This window comes from Carcharodon carcharias, chromosome 27, assembly GCF_017639515.1.
Source record: "Carcharodon carcharias isolate sCarCar2 chromosome 27, sCarCar2.pri, whole genome shotgun sequence".
In the NCBI taxonomy this organism is placed as follows: Eukaryota; Metazoa; Chordata; class Chondrichthyes; order Lamniformes; family Lamnidae; genus Carcharodon; species Carcharodon carcharias.
In genome coordinates, this window is record NC_054493.1 from 9,373,307 (window position 1) to 9,396,643 (window position 23,337).

The window sequence follows — 23,337 nt, forward strand, 5'->3', positions numbered from 1 at the left end:
GATGAGTGCAAAATGAAAACCTTCAACAGGATGTCTCTTTTTTCAGAAATGTTCAGCAAAATTTCAGCAATAGTGATCCTGGGTGTGTTATCGTTACCTTCACTGGATGCTAAGGCTAAGAGAGACATAATAACATGAGAAATAGGAACACGAGTAGACCATTTGGCCCCTTGAGTCTGTTCCACCATTCAGTAATGTCATGACTGATCTTGTGTTTCAATTCTGATAACCTTTGATTCCCTTACCTAACAAGAATCTATTTACCTATGCCTTAAAAATATTCAGTGACCCTGCCTCCACCGCCTTCTGAGGCAGAGTTCCAAAGTTGCACAACGCTCTGAGAGAGAAAAAATTCTCATTTCTGTGCTGAAAGGGCGACCCTGATTTTAAAACAGTGCCCCCTAGTTCTGGACTCACCCACAAGGGGAAACAACCTTTTGACATCCACCTTGTCAAGGCCGTTCAGCATCTTGTATACTTCAATCAAATCACCCCTCACTCTTCTAAACTCCAGTGGAAACAAGCTCAGTCTGTCCAACCTTTCCTCATATGACAACCCATCTTTCCAGGTATCAGTCCAGTAAACCTCCTTTGAACCACCTCCAATGTATTTCTATCCTTCCTTAAATAAGGAGACTAAAACTGTATACAGTATTCAAGGTGCAATCTCACCAATGTCCTGTATAACTGAAGCGTGAAACCCTTACATTTATGTTCAATTCCTCTCGCAATAAAGGATCTCATTCTATTAGCCTTCTTAATTACTTGCTGTACCTGCATAATAACTTTTTGTGACTCATGCACTAGAACACCTAGATCCCTCTGTACCTCAGAATTATGCAGCCATTCTCCATTGAAGTAATACTCCGCTTTTTTGTTCTCCCTGCCAAAGCGAACTTCACATTTTCCCACATTAAACTCCATTTGCCAGATCTTTGTCCACTCACTCAACCGACCTATATCCATCTGCAAACTCATGTCCTCCTCACAACATACTTTCCTATCTATCTTTTTGTCCTCTGCAAATCTAGCTGCCATGTCTTCACTCCCCTCATCTAAGTCATTGATGTAAATCGTAAAAAGTTGAGACACTCTGGGAGGTACAGGGAGCTGAGAGTAACTGAAGGTATGAGAACTGAAATAATCTAGAGTTAGAAAGGAGAAAAGGTTCAGTTCTGGACATGATCCTCAGCATTAACAACTGAATCCAACTTTTCTGGTAACATGTGAAGTCGCTTATGTTTCAGTAGATCAGATGACCGAGTAAATCTCTTCTCACACACGGAGCAGGTGAATGGCCTCTCCCCAGTGTGAACACGTTAGTGTCTCAGCAGGTTGGATGACTTAGTGAATCCCTTCTCACACACAGAACAAGAGAATGGCCTCAACCCCATATGAATGCGGTGGTGTCTCAGCAGGTGGGTTGACTCAGTGAATCCCTTCCCACACAAGGAGCAGGTGAATGGCCTCTTCCTTGTGTGAATGCGCTGGTGTCTCACCAGATAAGATGAACAAGTAAATCCCTTCCCACACACAGAGCAGGTGAATGACCTCTTTCCGGTGTGACTGCGCTGGTGTCTCACCAGAGGAGATGAATGAGCGAATCTCTTCCCACACATGGAGCAGGTGAATGGCCTCACACCGGTGTGAAATCGCTCATGTACCTCAAGGTAGGACAAACGGAGAAACTCTTTCCACATACGGAGCAGATGAACGGCCTCTCCCCAGTGTGATCACGCTGATGTGTCCACAAGTTGGCTAACTGAGTGAATCTTTTCCCACACACGGAGCAGGTGAACGGTCTCTCTCCAGTATGAACTCGCTTGTGTATCAGAAGTTGGTTTGAACGAGTGAATCCCTTGCCACAGATGGAGCAGGTGAACGGTCTCTCTCCGGTGTGAACCCGTTGGTGTATCAGGAGGCTGAATGACCGAATGAAACTCTTTCCACACACGGAGCAGATGAATGGTCTCTCTCAGTGTGACCACTCCTGTTTGTCAGAAGGTGAAAAGAATGAGTGAATCTCTTTCCACGCACAAAGCAGGGGAACGGCCTCTCCCCAGTGTGAATGCACTGGTGTCTCAGCAGATCAATACTTCTTTTAAAGGTTTTCTCACATTCGGAGCATTTAAAAGGTCTCTCATCTGAGTGAACCAATTGGTGCTTAGTGTAGCTTGAAAACTGTGTGAATGCCTTCCCACACTGGGAGCAGCTGAACGGCCTGTCCTTGGTTTGAACTCGCTGGTGCTCAGTGAGATGCACTGACTCACTGAACGACTCCCCACAGTGAGAGCAGCTGAACGGCCTCTCGTGTGTGTGAAGGAGCTGGTACTCCACGAGGCGGGAGGACAGCCTGAACCTCTTCCCACAGTGGGAGCAGCTGAACGGTCTCTCGTCAGTGTGAGATCGCTGGTGTTGGACCAGTTCCTCAGAGATTTTAATGCTTTTCCCAGAGTCAGAGCATTGAAGAGGCTTCTCGTCAAAGTGATCAAGCTGGTGTGCCAGCAGGTTGGATGAACACATGAATTTCTTCGCACAAGCAGAGCAAGTGAACAGCCTCTCACTGTTGTGAGCTCACTGTCATGTCAGCATGTTTACCAGCTGTATCAATCCCTTCACACAGGAGGAGCAGGTGAACAGCCTCTCACTGATTCCCAGCTGAGATGGTCGATTAAATCCCTTCAGATGTACAAATCTTTAGGTCCCAATGAACCAGTTGACTCTGTCAGACGTGAGGTTTGGTTTGATATTCCTGTCTGCAGATCCTCCTCTTCTATTACTCTGTAAAAGAAGTTTACAACGAATTACACAGAGTATACATTACACAAACAGGCCATTCGGTTTATCTAGTCTGTACTGGAATTTCTACTCCACATGAATTTCCTCCCATTCTGCCAACCTAATCTCAGCCTTTCAGCTGATCTTTCTACTCCCTTTTCTCTCATGTTCTCATCCAGTTTCTTTCTGAAAGAGTCTCAGATATTTTTCTCAGCCACTTCCTGTAGCAGCGAGTTCCACATTTTAATAGCTGCCTCAGGAAAGAAATATCTTCAGTTTTCCTATTGGATTTACTTGTAACTATTGTGTACGCAAGACCTCCAGCATTGGACAGACCAACAAGTGGAAACGTTCTGTCCGCATTGACCTGCCCATCCTAATGAGGATTTTAAAGACCTAGATAAAAGCAAAATACTGTGGATGCTGGAAATCTGAAACAAAAACAAAAATTGCAGGAAAAACTCAGCAGGTCTGACAGCATCTGTGGAGAGAAAGACAGAGTTAACATTTCGAGTCAATATGACTTGAGTTCTGAAGAAGTCATGTGGACTCGAAACATTAACTCTGTCTTTCTATCCGTTGATGCTGTCAGACCTGCTGAGTTTTTCCAGCAATTTTTGTTTTTATTTTAAAGACCTATGTCAGACGAGACAAACATTTCTCTTGGTTTGAGTTTGCTATGTGTAAATCCTCCCCTTCTAACCACCTGTAAAAGGAGTTTCCAAAATCCATCCCTGTCAGTCCAGGATAGAGAGGCTCAAAATTTTCTCCTCCTGCTGGCAGGGATGACCGCGCATGCGCCCTGCTGCACATTGATCCCGGTAAAGATAGCAGCGGGGCCACTGCAATTTATTCGGGTGTCGAAGCCGCCAGTGGATCTGTATAAAATCTCACTGCCCACTCCACCGCCTCCAATCCTCCCCATCTACCAGCTTCAGTTACTTGCCTACACTAGGAAATTGTCAAGTCCTTCGACCAGCTCTTGATGCAGGCAGCAACTGCGCATGCTTCTCTAAAAGCACCCACAATGCTCGTCTCACACCCAGTATTGCGCCTGCGCAAGGTCTTCCTGCAGCGAGGATAGGGCATATTCTGCCCCGCCGCGAATGCTGGGTAAAGCCCCGGCCATTGAACAGCGATATTGTTGAATAGAAAATCGTGTTTTGTGATCGATTGGCGTCCTAGGGTCAAGATATGACATTATCACATTAATTGAAACAGCAACCAAAGTGCACGGGTCCTCCACCATAGTTTTGTTCTGGGTGTAATTAATAGAAAAGAACACTTCAACAATTAAATTCAAAATCACTGGAGTCTCAGAACGTGGGGAAAACAAATGATTTTTTTCCCAAGGCTCAGAACGCTTAAGATGTCTCTTTCTAGTAAGAAAGCGCTGATTATGAATCAAATCCTTTGAACTTCCTAAATTGATGAGAAAACTAAGCAAATCCTTTCTCACTCGTGAAACATCTGAAAAGTCTCTCTGCAGTCTGACTGCTATTGTGTCAGTAAAAGGGATGACCGACTGAATCCCCTTCCACCTCCAGATGGTGATGATCTTTTCATGCTGTGATCTTACGCATCAGTTTCCAGCTCAGACGGGGATCTGAAACCCTTCTTGCAATGAGCTCCACCTTCTCAGCACTCTCCAGTTCAGGAAAAGAAAAATACTGCAGATGCTGGAAATCTGAATGAAAAACAGAAAGTGTTGGAATTTTCAGCAGATCTGATTGCGTCTGTGGAGAAAGAAACAAAGTTTGCATATATTTCAGTCTGTGACCTTTCATCAGAACCACACTGTTTCTGTGCATCACTCTGATTTTCAGTCGACTGAAGCAGCCACTGAAAACTGCCCTCGACTTCACTGGAAGTACAAGGGACAAGTTTGTAAGTGTGGTCTAATATACAATGGATGATGGTATTTCAAAAGAGAGCCTATGTACCAATAGATATTTACATTAATTAATCAAACTTCTTAACCGTGAAGTCTGCTTAAAAAAATTACCTTTTTAACAAAGTCAGGACAATACAGTTCATACAGTCTCCAGATTTCTAGCCAAATGAGTTCACCTGCCATTTTATAGTTTTTTTTCTCTCTCTCCCTCTTCTATGCAGACCATGTTAAACAAACATGTGTCACCCTTTGAACTGCCATTTCTTGAGGTGTTGTGGCAATTTCAAAAGCCTAGAATGTTAATAACCTTATCCTCCAAATTAAAGATTATCTGTAAAATATTAATATGAACTATGAACAAGATGGTTATGAAAATATGTGTTGCATTGTTTCAACACTTCAAAATGATGATTGTATCCTATGTAACTGCCTATGTTTATTCAATGAAATGTTTGTAAAAGATAATGGTGGAGAAAGATTGAGAGTTTTTAATGAAGTGAAATGGGTTAACAGAGAAGCAACACATTTCCAATCAGAGCAGAAATAGATGACAGATACATAACATTCTTCCACCTCTAGTTTCATCACGAGTTCCATTACCATCGCTTTTGCCTTGCATCCTCATCCCCTTTGTTAATTAGTCTCTCCCAATCACAGACTTTGCTTTTATTATTTCCCCATCCCCCACTTTCCATGTCTGTGAACTTGTCCTGATGGAAGTTCACTGTCTTGGACTATTAACTGTTTCTGTCTCCACAGACTCGGTCTGACCTGCTCAGTATTCCCAGCAGTTCCTTTTTGTGAATTAGACTGAGAGATGTATGGTCAGTTCCCCTTGGTTAGGGATATTTGACGCTGATTTCCATAGTGCAGTGATCATAATATTTGATTTACAAGTGAAATTCCTGGTTTCATCCGATGTGGAAATGTTGTGTTTCAATTGCAAAGGGCAGGTGATCAGGTCACTGGACTAATAACCCAGACGAGCGGACACAGGTTCAAATCCCACCATGGCAGTGGGAGAAATTTAATCAATAAGTCTGAATTTCAAAACTAGCCTCTGTAATGGTGACCATGAAACTATCATCGATTGTCATGAAAACCCACCCGGTTCTCTAATTTCCTTCAAGGGGTGAAATCTGCTGTCCTTACCTGGTCTGACCTACATGTGACTCCTGGCGCACGGTGATGTGGCTGACTTTTTACTGCTTTTTAAAATGGCCGATCAAGCCACAAAGTTCAATGTAAATTAGATTTTGGTCATAAATGCTGGTCTTGACAGTGATCCTACATTCCATCAAACAATAGTTTAAAAAGTGCATTTTGTTCCATTTGTTTTCGAACAGGGTGACAGTAACTGTTGCCTCATTCCTTAATAGCTCCTTCTTTAACTTCTTTAAACCGGTCACATTAAGTCAGAGAAAACTGTTCCACAGTGACCCTCAAACAAAACACTGCAGATGCTGCATATCTGAATTTAAAAGAGATACAGTTGGAAACACTCAGCAGGCCAAATAGCCTCTATGGAGAGGGCAGCAGAACCAATGTTTAAGGTGAGTGAACCTTTATCAAACTTGAAGAATTTAGAGATGTAATTGTTCACAAACAAGTACAGAGTCAGGGAAAAGAGAGGGGAAGAGAAGGAAAGAACATTGCTAATGGACAGCAGGAGTGATTAAATGACAAAGGGGAGGATAATGTCAGAAAAAATTGTGTGATAATGAGACTATAAACTAATATGACAAGTGAACAAATAAAATTCAGATCGAGAGGGAATATGAATAGCATCAGCAGAATCATTACCAGCACCTGCAGTCTAAAATAATGTGAGTAGTGATTATGATCAGTGCAGGAGGCTGAGGACAGAGAGGTCAGACCAGGAATGCGGTTGAGAATTAAAATAGCAAATGACTAGAAAATTGAATGGTGATGTTCCACAAAGCAGTTACCCAATCTTAATTTAGTCACCTCAGTATGGAGGGGATCACATCATGAGCAGTGAATACATGATCCTAAACTGGAAGAATTACAAGTAAATTGCTATATCACCCAGAAAGTGTATTTGTGGCCCTGGAACGCAGGAACAGAGGTGAAAAGGTGGTTGTTACATCTGCTGTGCTTGTTTCAAATGTACTGGAATAATGCCAGAACTGCCAGGTTATACCTATCAAGAAAGATTGAACAAACTGGAGATGTTTTCTCTGGCAAAGAGAGTGACAGATGACTTGATCGAGTTTTTTAAGATTATAAATGTTGTTGACAGGGTTGGCAAGTTGAAAATGGTTCCATTTTCAGATGGATGAGAATAAATATAAGTTTATTACCAACAAATCTAATGTGCAATTCGGGAGAAACTCCTTTAACAGAAGATAAAATCAGAAAATGCTTCAAATCCTCACCTAAGGTGCTGTAAGCTGCAGGGCTATGGGCCAGGTGCAGGAAGGTGGGAATAGAAAGGGCACCTGGGTGTCCTCGATCTGGCATGGCCTCCTTCTGTGACGGAACTTTTCTATGGTTCTATGTCTGGCAGCGTCTGTGGATTCGGAGACATAGTTAACATTTCAGCTTTGTGCACCGACACAGTACATTTCTAATGAAAGGTTACAGACCTGAAATGTAAATTATATTTCCCCTCTGTGGATGCTCCCAGTTCTGCAGAAAATTCCAGAATTTTCTGTTTTTATTTCAGATTTACAGCACTTGAAGTTTTTTTTTACCAGGAGAATGTTGAGAATCTGGAATTCATCACCGGAAGGGTTTGAGATCCCTGTCTGAGCTGGAAACTCACAGGTAAATTCACACCATGAATAGATCGTTCACCAGCTGAATGTAGAAATGGATTCACTCAGTTATCCCATTTTCTGAAACAGCAGGACAGTCACACCGGAGAGTGACGACACAGATACTACACACGTGTTTCTTTTTATTCATTTGTGGGATGTGGGTGTCGCTGGCTAGGCCAGCATTTATTGCCCATCCCTAACTGCCCTTGTTCAGAGTGCATTTTTAAAAAAGTCAACCACATTGCTGTGGGTCTTGAATCACATGTAGGCCAGTCCAAGTGAGGCAGTAGATTTCCTTCTCTAAACAACATTCGTGAACCAGATGGGTTTTTACGAAAATCAACAATGGTTTCATGATCATCATTCGAGTTTTAATTCCAGGGATTTATTCACTTTGCTCACCTATTCACACCTCAGCTTCATAAGTTCAAAGGATTTATCCACAATAGGTACACACTTACAGGGAAGGCATGGTTTAAATGTTCCATGTATTCACTTGTTCACCCCAGCTGCTGAGACTCCAGTGAGTTCACACTTAACTGTAGTGGTTTGTTCTGCTGTGAATTACACCCAGGACAGAATTATGGTGGGGTGCCACTTTGTTTGCTGTATCAATTAATTTAATAATTTTATATCTTGGCCCTATGGCTGTATCGTCATTAAATCACAAATCATAATGTTCTATTGAATAATGTCATCCTTCAATGGCGCAGGTTTTACTCAGCAGTCTCGACGATACAGAATGTGCCCTATACTCACTATAGGGAACCCTGGCGCAGGCGCAGTGGTTGGTTGTGACCAGAGCATGCGCACCGCAGGATGAACTGGCACATGCGCAGTTTGGGTGTTAGAAACGCACTAAGGTGGTCATCTCGACTCCGAAATCAGTGAATTACGGCTGATCATACGGGCGTAACGGAGGTGGCGGAATGGGCGGAGAGGCCTCATAAACACCCAGTGGAGGCCTCGGACTAAGATTAAGAATCTACCAGTCCCGCATTTAGTCCAAGCGGGGCAACAACCGCGGAACTAAACCTGTTGACAAGTCTGATTTAAAGCCATCCTTACCAGTGTCGATGAGCAGTGGTGCGCATGCGCGGTCATCCCTGTCAGCGGGAGGAGAGAATATTGTGAATTTCTATCCTGGACTGACAGGGATGGGTTTTGGAAACTCCTTTTACAGGGGGTTAGAAGAGAAGGGTTTACTTTTAGATGTTGGAGATTGAGGGTTTGGGAGGTTTTGCCAAAGTTCTGGTCGTGTTGAAGGCACATAAAATCTCCCTCCTTCTTCTCGCCCTGTTTCTCTCACCCTCCTCCCATCGAGGTCTGAGTCTTGAGTAGGTCCAGACTGTCTGGCAGGTTCGCTTCCCTGAAGGACATTACTGAACCAGGTGGGTTTTTACAAGAATCAAACAGATTTTTCCTCATGCTGTCCCCACAAATTACCAGATACATTCAGCTTAATTTCACAACCTGTGTTTTGTTTCTGTGAGTTGTCTCTCACTCCCTTTTTTCTGTTTTAAATCAATTTCTCAGGGTATTAGAAGGTGAGGATTTGCATCCGAAAAACCCCAACTAAATATCACATCAGGATATGATGAAGTCGCCCAATTTATCATAACCTGAATATCACCATTTGAACATGGAAGGAGAAAGCACCATCCACAGTGAAGAGAAAGTGTACATGTGTTCTGTGTGTGGACGAGGCTTCAACCAATCAGCCAATCTGTCAGAACATAAATGCAGTCACAATGGGGAGAAACGATGGAAATGTGAGGATTGTGGGAAGGGATTCAATTATCCAGTTGAACTGGAAATTCATTGTCGCATTCACACTGGGGAGAGACCATTCACCTGCTCCAAGTGTGGGAAGGGATTCACTCTGTCATGCAACCTGTTGGCTCACCAGCGTGTTCACTCTGACGAGAGACCTTTTAAATGCCTAGACTGCGGGAAGTGCTATAAAAGTTCAGGGGAACTGATGCGCCATCAACGTGTTCACACTGATGAGAGACCATTCAGGTGCTCTCACTGCGGGACTGGGTTCAGGCAATTATCTGACCTCACTGTGCATGAACGAGTTCACACTGGAGAGAGTCCGTTCACCTGCATGGAGTGTGGGAAGGGATTTACTCGGTCATCACGCCTGCTGACGCACCAGCGAGTTCACACTGGGGAGAGACCATTCTCCTGCTCCAACTGTGGGAAAGGATTCACTAATTCATCCACCCTGCTGAAACACCAGCGAGTTCACACTGGAGAGAGGCCATTCACTTGCTCCAAGTGTGGGAAGGGATTCACTCAGTCAGCTGACCTGCTGGAGCACCAGCGAGTTCACACTGGGGAGAGACCATTCACCTGCTCTGACTGTGGGAAGAGATTCACTCAGTCATCAACCTTGCTGACACACCAGCGAGTTCACACTGGGGAGAAGCCATTCACCTGCTCCGTGTGTAAGAAGAGGTTTTCTCACTCATCTACCCTGCTGAGACACCAGCAAGTTCACAAGTAACTAATCTGATTGGATTTTGTTGTTAATCCATTTGTCCATTTGGGTCTGTTTCTGATGTTCATGAAGTCCAGCCCAGTTAGAGTGATTAACATTCTGGACAAAAGTCAAATCAGCTTTGTATTAAAAACACAGTGTGTTGGATCTTTTAATATTTCTAACTTAAGTTAGTTTATTTTGAAGGACTCTCCCTCTCCCCATCCACCCCATCCTCACCTCCAAAATGAAGGAGGAGCCTTGAGTTCTTTGAGGATAAAATAAGCTGAGTGTATAAAGGGGAACCAGTAGATGTAGTGTGTTTGGATTTCCAAAAGGCCTTCAATGAACTCTCACATTAACGGTGACTGCACAAGATAAGAGCTCGTGATGTTGGGGGTGATATATTAGCATGGATAGAGCATTGGCTAACTGACAGGAAAGAGTGAGTTGGGATAAATGGGTCATTTTGAGGTTGGCAAACTGTAACAAGTGGAGTGCCACAGGGATCAGTGTCCCTCAAATATTTCTGATCTATACGAATGACTTGGATGAAGGGACCAATTGTATTGTAGCTAAATTTGCTAATGATGTAAAGGTAGGTAGGAAGGCATGTTGTGAGGAGGATACAAAGAGTCTGCAAACAGATATAGATAAGTTAAGTGAGTAGGCAGATGGTGTATAATGTGGTAAAATGTGAGGATGTCCACTTTGGCAGGAAGAATAGAAAAGCAGAATATTATTGAAATAGCAAGAGAGAGACTGCAGAATACTGCAGCACAGAGGAATCTGGGTGTCCTTGTACATGAATCACATAAAGTTAGCATTCATGTACAGGAAGTGATTAGGAAGGCAAATGGTGTGTTGGCCGTTATTGCAATGGGGATGGAGTATAAACGTAGGAGAATCTTGCTGCAATTGTACAGGGCATTGGTGAGACTGCATCTAGAGTACTGTGTACAACTTTGGTCTCCTGACTTAAGGAGGGATATACTTGCATCAGAAACAGTTCTGAGAATGTTTACTAGGCTGATTCCCGGGATGATGGGGTTGTCTTATGAAGAAAGATTGGGTCTGTATCCATTGGAGTTTAGAAGAATGAGAGGTGATCTTACTGAAACATACAAGATTCTGAGGGGATTTGCAGGGTAGATGCTGAGAATGTTTCCTCTCATGGGGGAATTGATAAGTAAGGGACACTGTTTAAAAACAAGGGGTCTCCCATTTCAAACAGTGATGAGGAGGAATATTTTTCTCTCAGAGGGGCATTAATCTCTAGAATTCTCTTCCACAGAGAGTGTGGAGGCCGAGTCATTGAATATTTCAAGGCTGAGTTCGACAGATTTTTGACCTACAAGGCAATCAAAGGTTCATGGGATTGGGGACAGACTGGAAAGTGGAGTTAAGACCACAATCAGATCTGCCATGGTGCAGCCTTGATGGGCTGAATGGTCTATATCTTATGGTCTTGCCTACCTGACCAGTACATTCTTATCTCCCTGCAGTCTCCAGCTTTCTATCTCACTACCAAGCACACATCCGTTTGTTTTTTGTATCATGCGCAAACTTCTTATTCATGTCCCTACATTTAAGTTGAATCAGTGATATAAACCAGGAATGATGGACCCAGTACTGAGCCCTGTGAAGCCCCACTGGAAACAGCCTTCCAGTCACACAAAGAAAATACCCATCATCCATCACTTCCTACCATTGAGCCTAATTTGGATCCAACTTGTATCTTGCCCTGGGGTCCCATGAGGTTTTATTTTTCTTCCCAGTCTGCCATGTGGGACCTTGTAGATGTGGAGAGAATGTTTCCATTTGTGGGAGAATCCAAAACTAGGGGCCAGAAATACAAGATAGTTACTGATAAATCCCAAAGGGAAATAAGGAGAAATGTGTTTACTCAGAGTGGTTAGAAAGTGGAACTCACCACCACAGGAAGTGGTTGTGGCAAAAAACTGAGATAATTTCAAAAGAAAAGTAGACAAGAGAAAAAGGAATAAAAAGATAAACTGAAAGACTGATCTGAGGGAGATGGAATGGAAGGTGAAGCTTGTGGAGTGTAAAGACCAGCAGTGACTAGTTGGGAAGAATAGCCTGTGTCTATTCTGTACCTTCTGTGTAATTCTGTGTAAACTCTTTTTACAAGGTATTAGGAGGAGAGGATTCACAGCTGTGAAACTAAAACTAATTACCAAGATCTGACAGAGCACTCGATTCATCAGGGCCAGAATATCATCGGCCTTTGAACATGGAAGGAGAAATGTTTGTCCATGGGAAGAGATTTCAAACATCAGTGTGACCGGAAAAGCACCGAGACACACACACCTGAGTGCAAGTGTTCCAGTGTTCTGGTACACAGCCTGAAAAGAATCACACCATTCACAGCGAGAAGAAAATGTACATGTGTTCTGTGTGTGGACGAAGCTTCAACTGATCTTCCAAGTTGGAGAGGCAGAAGGACCATGAAGAAACCGTGGAAATGTGGGGACTGTGGGAAGGGATTCAAATGGCAATTGCAGTTGGAAATCCATCGACACATTCATACTGGGGAGAGACCATACCCCTGATTCTTGTGTGGCAATGGATTCATTAATTCATCTGACCTTCGGATACACCAGCGAGTTCAGACTGGAGAGAGGCCACTCACCTGCTGTACCTGTGGGAGGGATTCACTCAGTCAGCCCACCTGCTGGCCCACCAGGGAGTTCACACTGTGGGGGGAGAGGCCATTCACCTGCTCTGATTGTGGGAATGGATTCTCTCAGTCATCCCACCTCACTTTCACCAACTGGTTCACACAGATAAGAGACCTTTTAAATGTCCTGACTGTGAGAAGAGCTTTAAAAGCAGGTACCAGTTGCTGACACACCAGCAGGGAGAGGCAGTTCACCTGCTCTGAGTGTGGGAAGGGATTCATTCATTCATCCGACTTTCTGATACACCAGCGATTTCACACGGGGAGAGGCCATTCGCCTGCTCTGTGTGAGGTAAGAAATTCTCACGATTATCCTGCCTCACTGCACACCAACTGGTTCACACTGATCAGAAGTCCTTTAAATGTTCTGACTGTGAGAAGAGCTTTAAAAGCAGGCGTGAATTGCTAGCACACAAACATACACACACTGGGGAGAGGCCGTTCACCTGCTCTGAGTGTGGGAAGGGATTCATCCATTCCTTCAACCTCCTGAGACACCAGTGAGTTTACACTGGGGGGAGGTTGTTTACTTGCTCAGAGTGTGGGAACGGATTCACAAAGTTATCCCACCTGCTGAGACACCAATGAGTTCACAAGTGACTGCAGAGGTTAGATTCTGCTGTTATTGCTGCTGTAAATGACACCCAGGACTGAACCATGTACATTCTGAGAGTTGGTGTTTCTTTCTTCTGATGTTAATAATTGAAATGAAGTTTAGTATTCTGGTTCTGTATCAAATAAATCTGCTTTGTTTTAAACATATTGTTGTAGATTTTTGTCTTTCCCACCTGAGTGTTTAACATCACCTGGCTGGAGCTCAGAAAGGACAATCTGGGGGAGGATCATACAGTAGCAACAGAACTTCAGCCTGGACACTGTCCAGGAGCACGATGACCATCCACATCTTGTCCCTGTTGGATAAAGTCAAACACAGGGTTTATTCTCCTTCTCATTATCTGACCTTTTCGTTTTGTACAGTTTACACTGATCTCCATGGTAACACAGATATTGTATTTCCTTCCCTCATTTCCAATTTGCTAATATAAGATTTGTTTATCCCAATCTATTTAGATCATCAAATGGATTTTCCCAGGTAGCCCCCCACCCCCCAGAGCAATCCTGCTTAACAATGTTTTTAACATGACTTCATCTCCCATCGAACAGTTAATGTAATGGGTGGGGCGGTTCTCCCTGGAAGTGTTGAAAAGGGCAACACCATCTTCTCCACTGCCTGTAGCAGGAAGGAAGTTAAAGTTTGTTGGAGTTTCTGGAGAAACTGGTCCTGAGTCTGTTGAGTAGCCATGGGAAGTGGGAGCCGGGGGAATTCACAATCTGGATTGGTCGACTTGTCATAAGCTGAACCAGGCTGTGACTGGGGCAGTGAACAGGAGTGGAGTAAATGGTCATTAAGACACAAGGCAAGGCAGTGACCCAGTCATTGGCTTTGACCAGATCATCAGCTCCCTTCATGACAGCTTTTTTCAGTGTCTTTTCTCCTGAGCAATTAAAGCTCCCGACCATGGACTCCGGGTGGTCGGGGATGTGGAAATGTTGTTCCACACCCACGAGATGATCCAGCTGCTGCATTACTTCTGCTGTGAAATGAGAATCATTATCACTCTCTATCCTTTTCTGAAAGTCCTATCTGGTAAAGATTTGTTCCCACAAGCTTTTAGCTGTTGCAACTGCATCATTTTTACTGGCAGGAAAAGCTTCAATTCACCAGCCAACATACATATAACTATCAGGATATACCAGTCCCCCTCCTTTACTGTGGGTTGTGGGCCTGCCTGTTTCCCAGCGACACAATTCAGATGGGATGTGCCCATTGGGATCTTACATTTCGCACGGCCGGATTAATTTGGATACAGATGAGACACAGATTCAGGTGGTAATGGATATCCTGGTGCATCCTCAGCCACCAAGAGTAATTATGTAACATATTGAGGACTTGAAACAGAGAAACACTCTCCTAATTTGATTCATAAGCAAAATTAATTCTTTTCTGAGCCATCAAGGTGTGACCTAAATCAAAATTAGTGCCATCCTTGTGATTGAAAACCTCATTGTGGAGGATGACTGAATCCCTACTTGTTGTGAGAGTTGAGGGAAATTCTTTGCTATGGTGTACGGCCTCTTTGACCACAGTCACATCAGGGTCAGGATCCTGACAAGTTTTTAAATCAGGTTTAATTGGAGACTATCATACCGGTGCCAATGATTGTGTTTTGAGTGGATCCCAAGAAATCCCTTCTTAAGCAGCTTTCCTGGTGAGTCAGTCAGCATGGTTATTACCATCGCCCTCTTCATTACTCCTGCTGTTGATGTACATTCACCTTACAATTAGCAACTTGTCCCAGTCACTTACAAGCAAGATCCCAAATCATTCGAAGTTTGGAGTCATGGGTTAGCGATTTCCTTCTGATGTGGAGAAGCTGTGCTTTTTTGCCAGAGACGTAGGTTTTCTCTGTGGGAATTACAACCAAAGGATATTTTCAGAATAGTTGGAGATTCCATCAATAACAGATTGAAGGGCTGTGATCACAATAACCTCAGACTTCTGGGCTAACTATTGCGGTGGGTATTTAATAAAGGTACTATGGCTGTCAAGAAGCAAAGCCACAGCATGAGTCTGATACAGTCCTTATTTATAAAACCGAGGCCCATCCACATGAACCCCACTGGAGTTTAACAGTAGTGTGGCCTTAATATGTCCATTGGACACTGCCTCTTTCATGTGACAACTATGTGGGGTTCTTTCATACTGCAACATCCAAGCCAATTGGTATTTGTGAGATTACAGGATATTAATACCTTTGCTTTTTAACTCCATAATTCATCGACTCTGTCATTCCAGAGATATTCTCTTAACTTGGCCCTTGTCACTGTGGTATATGGGGCGTGTAGAATTACTCAGTTAAACTCTACCAGGTACTCTGTGTGCTTAACTCTTATTTGAAGGCAATATACCTGTGGATGCTGAAGATCTGAAATAAAAACAGAAGGTTCTGGAAAAACTCAGTAGCTCTGGCAGAATCCGTGGCGAGAGAAACAGAGTTAATATTTCTGGTGAAATATGAGTCTTCTTTGGAACTGAAGAGAGGTAGAAATGGGATGGGTTTTATGCTGTTGAAAAAATAGTGTCAGGTCGAACAAAAGAGAAGGTCAGGGATAGTTTAGAGGGCGGAAGAGATTTAACAATAAAGATGTAATTGAATGAAAGGTAAAGGGAGCAGTAATGGTTGTGATAAAGAAACAAGACGCAGTAAGTTTTAATGTCAGAATAAAGGATGAAAATCTGTCCATTTCAGTTCTGAAGGAGAGTCGTATTAGACTCAAAATGTTAACTCTGTTTCTCTCTCCAATGACTCTGCCAGACCTGCTGAGTTTTTCCAGTACTTTCTGTTTTTATTTCAGTGAATCCTTTATATCTGCTAAATACACTGATCTTTCCACAGGGATGGGTGTGTCTAAGTAGCCTGAAAAGCCTTTTCCTTTCACCACTTGCAGTACTACAGCAGATATACATTGTTCTGACCTTGCCAGCAGGGCTGTGGAATTAATTGGATGGATCTTCAAAAAAGCGGGCACAGGTGTGATGAGCTGAATTAAATTCTATTTGTGATGTACCATTCTATAAAAGAGTGAACATTCAGTATCAGGGATCGAAATGCAAGGAGGGAGGAACCAGTGACTTTGAGATTTAACCCAGCGAGGGTCAGCACCGAGAGGGGAGGAGGGAGAGGGGAACCAGTGGAAAAGCTTTAAAAGGTCAACGTATTCCCACAGGAGAGCAGAAATTTAAATCACTTTGAAAAATGGAACATAGCAATGCACAGAATTTATGTGTTTTTAAATTAATTTATTTCAATTGGGTAACAAAATTATTTTCTATTCTGCATTTCGAATGTCAATGGCGCTACTGTTACCCAACATCCCTTGCGGATGTGAATGTGCTCTATACATCCCGCAGGCGCCCAGTGCGCAGGCGCCATGCTGACCTCTGGAGCATGCGCAGTGCCACTTTGATCGGAGCCCTGCGAGTGCGGGAGAGGCTTTTGGAAATTGGTGAGAGCGGGCGGGGCGGAGGGAAGAATGGAGCCGGGGAGGGGAGTGGAGTGAGAGGAGGCTTTATAAGCGCCCGATGTAGGCCTCAAGGCCAGAATCGGGGTCTGCAGGTTCCCTGTTTACAGCCCTGGGGCTTTGTTCCTGGGAACAGGCCCAGGTGAACCATTATTAGAGGCTCAGGAAGTTACACAATCGCACAGGTGACTTGAGAGGGCGGCGGGGAGCCGAGCGCATGCGCGGCCATCTCGGTGACGTAACGTAATGGGCGAGGCTTCAGGGTCCCGGTGACCAGGAGAGAAAAACATTGGCGCGTTGATTTTATCGCCACTCTGCCCACAGGAGCTGGTGACAGGCAGGGATGAACGTGCACCATATTTGGAGGGGCAATGTGCTGCAGTGCGCATGTGCGACCATCTTAATACTATAAGAATATCAGAATTAGAAGCACGAGTGGGTCATTCCCGCCAATCCAGCATGCTTGGCAATTCCAAAAGATCTTGGCTGATCTGATTGTTCCCTTAACTCCACTTTCCTGCTTCCCTCCTAACCATTGACTCCCTTGTATATCAAAATCTCGACTATATCCAAAACATTCCGTAGTCTGCACTCCTCCCTGGGCAAGACAGTTCCACAGAGTAATAAACCTGAGAGAAAAAAATTATCCTCACTTCAGTCTTAAATTGGAACCCCCTTATTTTTAAACCTAGTTCTAGATTCCCTATCAGTGAAAACATCCTTCAGCAAGCACCCTCAGAATCTTACATGTTTCAGTAAGATCACCTCTCGTTCTTTAAAACTCCAATGAGTACGCGCCCAACATGCTCAACGTTTCCTCATAAAATAAACCACCTAATCCCAGGAATCAGCCGAGAGAACATTTGCTGAACTGCTTCCAATACAAATATGTCCCTGCTTAACTAATCCTGGACCAGGCAGCAGAAGGAGAGTATGTTGTGAACTTGTGTCCTGGACTGACAGGGATGGATTTTGGAAACTCCTTTTTCAAGGGATTAGAAGAACAGGATTTACACACAGCAAACTCAAACCAACAGAAAAGCTGTCTCCACTGAAATTCAAACCTTGACTGAATATTATGACATTTATAATCTCCTGTGCAGGGAGTTAGAAAATATTAAGATTGCCAGATTTTTCTCTGACTCCAGTGTTTCTGATATCTTTCCAGCTGCAGATTCCAGCAGGAGATTTTAAATTTGGAAACAGTGAAATTGTTTCAGAGGTGAGTATTAATGAGCATTCATCTACCATTTAGAGCTCTTAGTGCTGTGGTCTGATTCCATAGCTTTAGGGCTGGTGTGGATCTGAATTGCTGTTTCACCTCTGCCCTCGCCAATCACCTCTCTGCCACTCTGCCATTGTCTAATTTCCCCTGCCTCTAATAATGGGTGTATTTTATCCATATTTGCTATTTTACTGTTATTTCTGCCAACCATGTCTACATGAGGTCTCCACTGCTGCCCAATTCCTGTCTATACACCGCTGATCTACCAGCTTTATCTTCCCTTGGTCAGGAATTGTTTTTCCTGCATTTCTCTCCTGCTTCTGAGCTTATATTGACCTTCAAATTCTGCTTCATTTGTATTCCCTGTAATTCATTCTTTACACCCTGAAACATTCACCGCTTTTCCCTCTCCACAGTTACTGCCTGCTCTGCTGAATATTTTGAGCAGTTGCTCATTATATTTCATATTTCTAGTAGCTGCAGTATTTTGTTATTATGTTATTTCAGGCATCGCTCACAGAACTGAATTTAGAAACACAGACGGACCGATTAAGAGCTGGTTTCTATCGGGGTATGTGTTGGTTGCAGCAGTTGGTCTCTAGCCTCCAGTGTTGGTCCTTTTTCATCAAGTCATAGAATCATTGAATGATGACAATACAGATGGAGGCTATTTAACCTGTCATGCCCATACAAGAGCAAATCAGCTAGTTGCAGTCTGCTGCATTTTCCTGGTAGCTGAGGATTTTTTTTCTCTTCATGGCCTTATCCAATTCCGTTCTGAAAGCCTTTGTTGCCTCAGTTTGAGCTGGAGTGGAGATGGAGGAGAAGCTGCTGGGTTTAACCCCAAGGACTTTGGAACCCAGTCGGACCCAGCAATTTCCATTGTGAAATTGTCGAGAGAGGTAGATTCCAGGAGAGATCAGGTTGCTAAACAGACACTGTCCATGCAATGTAAAAGGAAATTGTTTTAGGAACACATATTTCTGTAGATGCTTTTAATCTATTTTACACATACATATTTAAACAGTTATTTTTGCGATTTTGGTGTCATTAACAAGACCTGCAGCAAAAATTGCCAATCCCCAGTTATCTGTGGGGAAGATGATGTTTGACCTTCTTCAACCGCTGCAGTCCATGTGGTGAAGGTGCTTCCACAATGATGTTAGGTAAGAAGTTACAGGTTATTCACCCAGCAATGGTGAAGGAATTGTGATATATGTCCAAATCAGCAACAGTAATTTGTACTTATATAGCACTTTTAATGTATTAAATGTTCCAAGGCATTTCACAGAAATGTTATAAAGCAACATTTGACACCGAGCCTCACAAGGAGGTATGAGGGCAGGTGAACAAAAGCTTGGTCAAAGAGGTAGGTTTTAAAGATTATCCTAAAATAGGAAAGTGAAGTAGTGAGCAGGAGAGATTTAAGGAGGAATATTCTGAGCTTGGGGTTTGTGGAACTAAAAGAACAGCCACCGATGTTAGAGTGATCCATGTTGGCCGGAATTAGAAGAGAGCAGATATCTTGGAGGGTTGTGTGTTTGAAGGAGATTACAGAGATAGGGAGGGGCACGACCAGGGAGGAAAACAAGGATGTGCTTCTTAGGTGCTTCTTGAATGGGAGCCTTTGTAGGTCAGTGAGCACAGGGAGGATGGGGGTCTTGGTGTGATTAGGCACACGGGCAGCAGAGTCTGGAACAACCTCAATATTACTGGGAAGTTGAATGAGAGAGGCCGGCAACAGTGTAGTAAGTCCAGAAATAACAGAGATAGGGATGATCACAGCCACAGAAGGATTTGAAAACAAGGACGACAGTTTTAAAATTTTGGTGCTTCTTAAACAGGAGCCTTTATAGGTCAGTAAGCACAGGGGTGGTGGGTGAATAAATCTTACTGCAAGTAAACACACAGGCAGCAGAGTGTTGTATCACCTCAAGATTACAGGGAGGGTGAATATGGGGGGGGCAGCCTGTGGTGTGTTAGGATTGTTAAGTCTTGAGGAAATAAAACAATGGATGAGTATTTCAGAAGCAAATGATTTGAGACAAGGGTGGAGTCGGGCAATGTTACTGAGGTGGAAATTGGTGGTCTTGATGATGATACAGATATGTGGTCAGAAGCTCACCTCAGGGTCAAGTACTCCACAAAGTTGTGAACAGTCTGGTTCTGCCTCAGACAGTTGCCAGGGAGAGGGATGGAGTTGGTGGCTAGGGAGTGGAGTCTGTAGCAGGAACTGAAGACAATGGCATTGGTCTTCCTGATCTTTAAATGGGAGGAAATTTCTGCTCATTCGATCAGGGTGATGTGTGACTTGGAGAGGATCTTGAAGTTGAAGTTCACATACACCTACACATAGACCATACCCTAGTCTTTCTGGTTGATGCAGTTTGAGGTTTTTGAAAATTTTGTCAAAGTTCTGGCCAAGTTGTAGACATATAAAATCCCTCTCCTTCACTCCCTGCCTCTCTCACCCCTCTCACTCTCTGTCCTCCTGTGGACACTAGAGTCTTGTGAGACCCAGACTGGGTGGCAGGTTCCCTTTCCTGAAGGACATTAGTCAATCAGTTGGTTTTTTCTGACATTCCAGCAGTTTTCATGGCCACTTTTCCCTCGTGCCAGCCCCACAAATTACTGGATTCATTCAGCTCAATTTCACAACCTGCTTTTGTGTTTTAGTGGGTTTTCTCTCACTCCTTTTTTCTGTTTTAAATCAATTTCACAGTGTATTACAAATGGAGGATTTGCAGTTGGGAAACTCAAACCAAACTTCTCATCAGGATCTGATGAAGTCGTCCAATTTATTGTAACCTGAATATCATCGGATTTTAAACATGGAAGGAAAAAGTACCATCCACAATAGAGAGAAACCATGGAAATGTGAGGACTGTGGGAAGGGATTCACTTACCAGTCTAAGCTGGAAACTCATCGACGCATTCACACTGGGGAGCGGCCGTTCACCTGCTCTGAATGTGGGAAGGGATTCACTCAGTCGTCCACGCTGCTGACACATCAGCAAGTTCACACCGGGGAGAGGCCGTTCACCTGCAGCAAGTGTGGGAAGGGATTCATTAATTCGACCAATTTGCTGACACACCAGCGAGTCCACACTGGGGAGAGGCCATTCACCTGCTCTGAATGTGGGAAGGGATTCACTCGGTCATCTGACCTGCTGACACACCAACGAATTCATACCGGGAAGAGGCCATTCACCTGCATGTGTGGGGAGGGATTCACAAGATCATCGCATCTACTGAGACACCAGCAAGTTCACACTGATGAGAGACCTTTTAAATGCTCGGACTGTGACAAGTGCTATAAAAGTTCTGGGGACCTGATGTCCCATCGACATGCTCACACTGATGAGAGACCATTCAGATGTTCTCACTGCGGGACTGGGTTCAGGTGATCATTTGACCTCATTGTACACCAGCGCATTCATACTGGGGAGAGGCCTTTCATCTGCTCTGTGTGTGGGAAGGGATTCACTCAGTCATCCAACCTGCTGACACACCAGCGAGTTCACACTGGGAAGAGACCATTCACCTTGTCCTTGTGTGGAAAGGGATTCACTCAGACAGCCACCTTTCTAACACCCCTTCAAGTTCTCACTGAGTGGCAGAAGGGATTCACTCAGCCATCCTATTTGCTGAAACAACAGTAAGTTCACAGTGTAGAGGGACGTTTAGATGCCCATATCATGGGAAATCCTACAAAGGTTCCCAGGAAGTGATATACAATCAAAATGTTCACATCGCTGAGGAACTGTTCAGGTGCTGTCACTTTCGAACTGGATTTAGGAGATCATCTCAGCTCACTGTACACCATAAACTAGTGAGTTCATAGTGGGGAGAGGCTGTTCACCTGCTGTGGGAAGGGATTCGCTCACTTATCCCACCTGCTAGTCACTAGTGACTTCACAAGTAACTACAGTGATTGAATTTTGCTGTTACTCACATCTAGGACTGAACCATGTTCACTGGGATCTGTTGATGCTGATGTTCATCAACACCAGCCCTGTTATAGGTGTTAATACTGAGGATAAATGTCAAATAAATCAGCTCCGCATTAAATAGAGTATCAATTCTTTTTAATATCTATAACTCACGTTTGTTCCTTTTGAAGGGCTCTCCCTCTCCCCTGTCCCCTCCATCCTCACCTCCAACAACAAGTGTGAGGAGCTCATGGAGCTTCTTTGTCATTAAGATTGAGACAATCCGATCAGCTGCCTCTGCTGCTTCTTTCCCTCCCACTATCCCACTGGGCCATACTGCCTCTAAAGTTCTCCCTTTCCCGAGCCCTGAACATTCATCTTTCTCTAGTTTCCCTCCCATTTCCTCTCATGCCCCCTCAGGGATCATCTTATCCATGAGACCTACTCCTGCTCCATCAACCCTATTCCCTCAAAACCCTTGACCACCCAACTTCCCCATGTATGCTGACTTTGTTAATGGTTCTCTCTCTTTAAGTACTGCCCCTCTTTCCTTCAAATCTGCCATCATCACCCACTCCTCAATAAAAACAATCCTTCACCTCAGAGTCCTTGCAAACTACTGCCCCTTCGCACCACCCCATCCTCTTCAAGGTCTTTCTTACCTCCCAAATCCATGCCCCTCTTTCCTGGAACTCAACCTTTGAATCCCTCCAATAAGACTTCTGTCTCTGCCACAGTATCCAAACAACCCTAATTAAAGTCACAAATTACATCTTATTTGAGTTTGACAAAGGTGAACTGCCCATCATTATCCTTCCTGGCCTGTCTGCAGTCACTGACATCGTTAATCAAACCATCCTCCTGCAATGTCTCCGCATTGTTATCCAGCTGGAAGGGACTGCACACTCCTGATTCCTTTCTTATCTATCTAATTGTCGTCAGAGGATAACCTGTAGAAACTGTGATTGTTTCAGTTATATTTTTACACACTCGCTCACTTAGTAAGTGATCAGGTGTCACTGAACTTTGACACAAAATGTTCTGTTATCAAGCTCACAGTGACTGCATCTTGCAAACCAAGTCTCTCTAATTACACCAGCCCTTCTGGGTAAAATCCAAAGAGAGGAGTAAAAATTTACAGTCCACCACGCAAGCTCTTAGTGGTAAAAAGAAATCTGATACTTCCCATTAAAATGCAAAGCATTACTGACCAGCTGTGGATTGGTGTTTCATCTTTATTGAAACAGACGCATTGCCAAGATTGGCTAACACATCCATTGTTGGAGGATGCGAATTGGGAGATGGATTTTGGCCTTTCTTATTTTGCAATCCTTATGTGATCAGAATCTCCTCCTCACTTCTCCAGATGCAGACAAAGAAAAACTAAGACTGAGTTTCCAATGGCGGCCAGGTCACCCACAATCCCTTGCGTCTCAGAAACCACTCTATCTGCTGC

General features: G+C 43.8%; 2 long non-coding RNA genes across 3 annotated transcripts; one reads left to right on the forward strand and one right to left on the reverse strand.

Annotated features, from left to right (window-relative positions):
* Positions 1 to 7,303: 7,303 nt before the first annotated feature.
* LOC121270105 lies at positions 7,304 to 21,004 on the reverse strand. Of its 2 annotated transcripts, none has more exons than XR_005941482.1 (4): positions 20,856 to 21,004; positions 15,010 to 15,108; positions 13,430 to 13,552; positions 7,304 to 7,324 (listed from the first exon to the last, which is right to left on the reverse strand). It is a non-coding gene; the product is annotated as an uncharacterized LOC121270105 (long non-coding RNA). The 2 variants fall into 2 exon arrangements; XR_005941481.1 differs by lacking the exon at positions 7,304 to 7,324 and adding an exon at positions 11,685 to 11,779.
* LOC121270104 lies at positions 16,656 to 22,020 on the forward strand. Its single transcript, XR_005941480.1, has 3 exons — positions 16,656 to 16,709; positions 17,893 to 17,946; positions 20,672 to 22,020. It is a non-coding gene; the product is annotated as an uncharacterized LOC121270104 (long non-coding RNA).
* Positions 22,021 to 23,337: the final 1,317 nt, after the last annotated feature.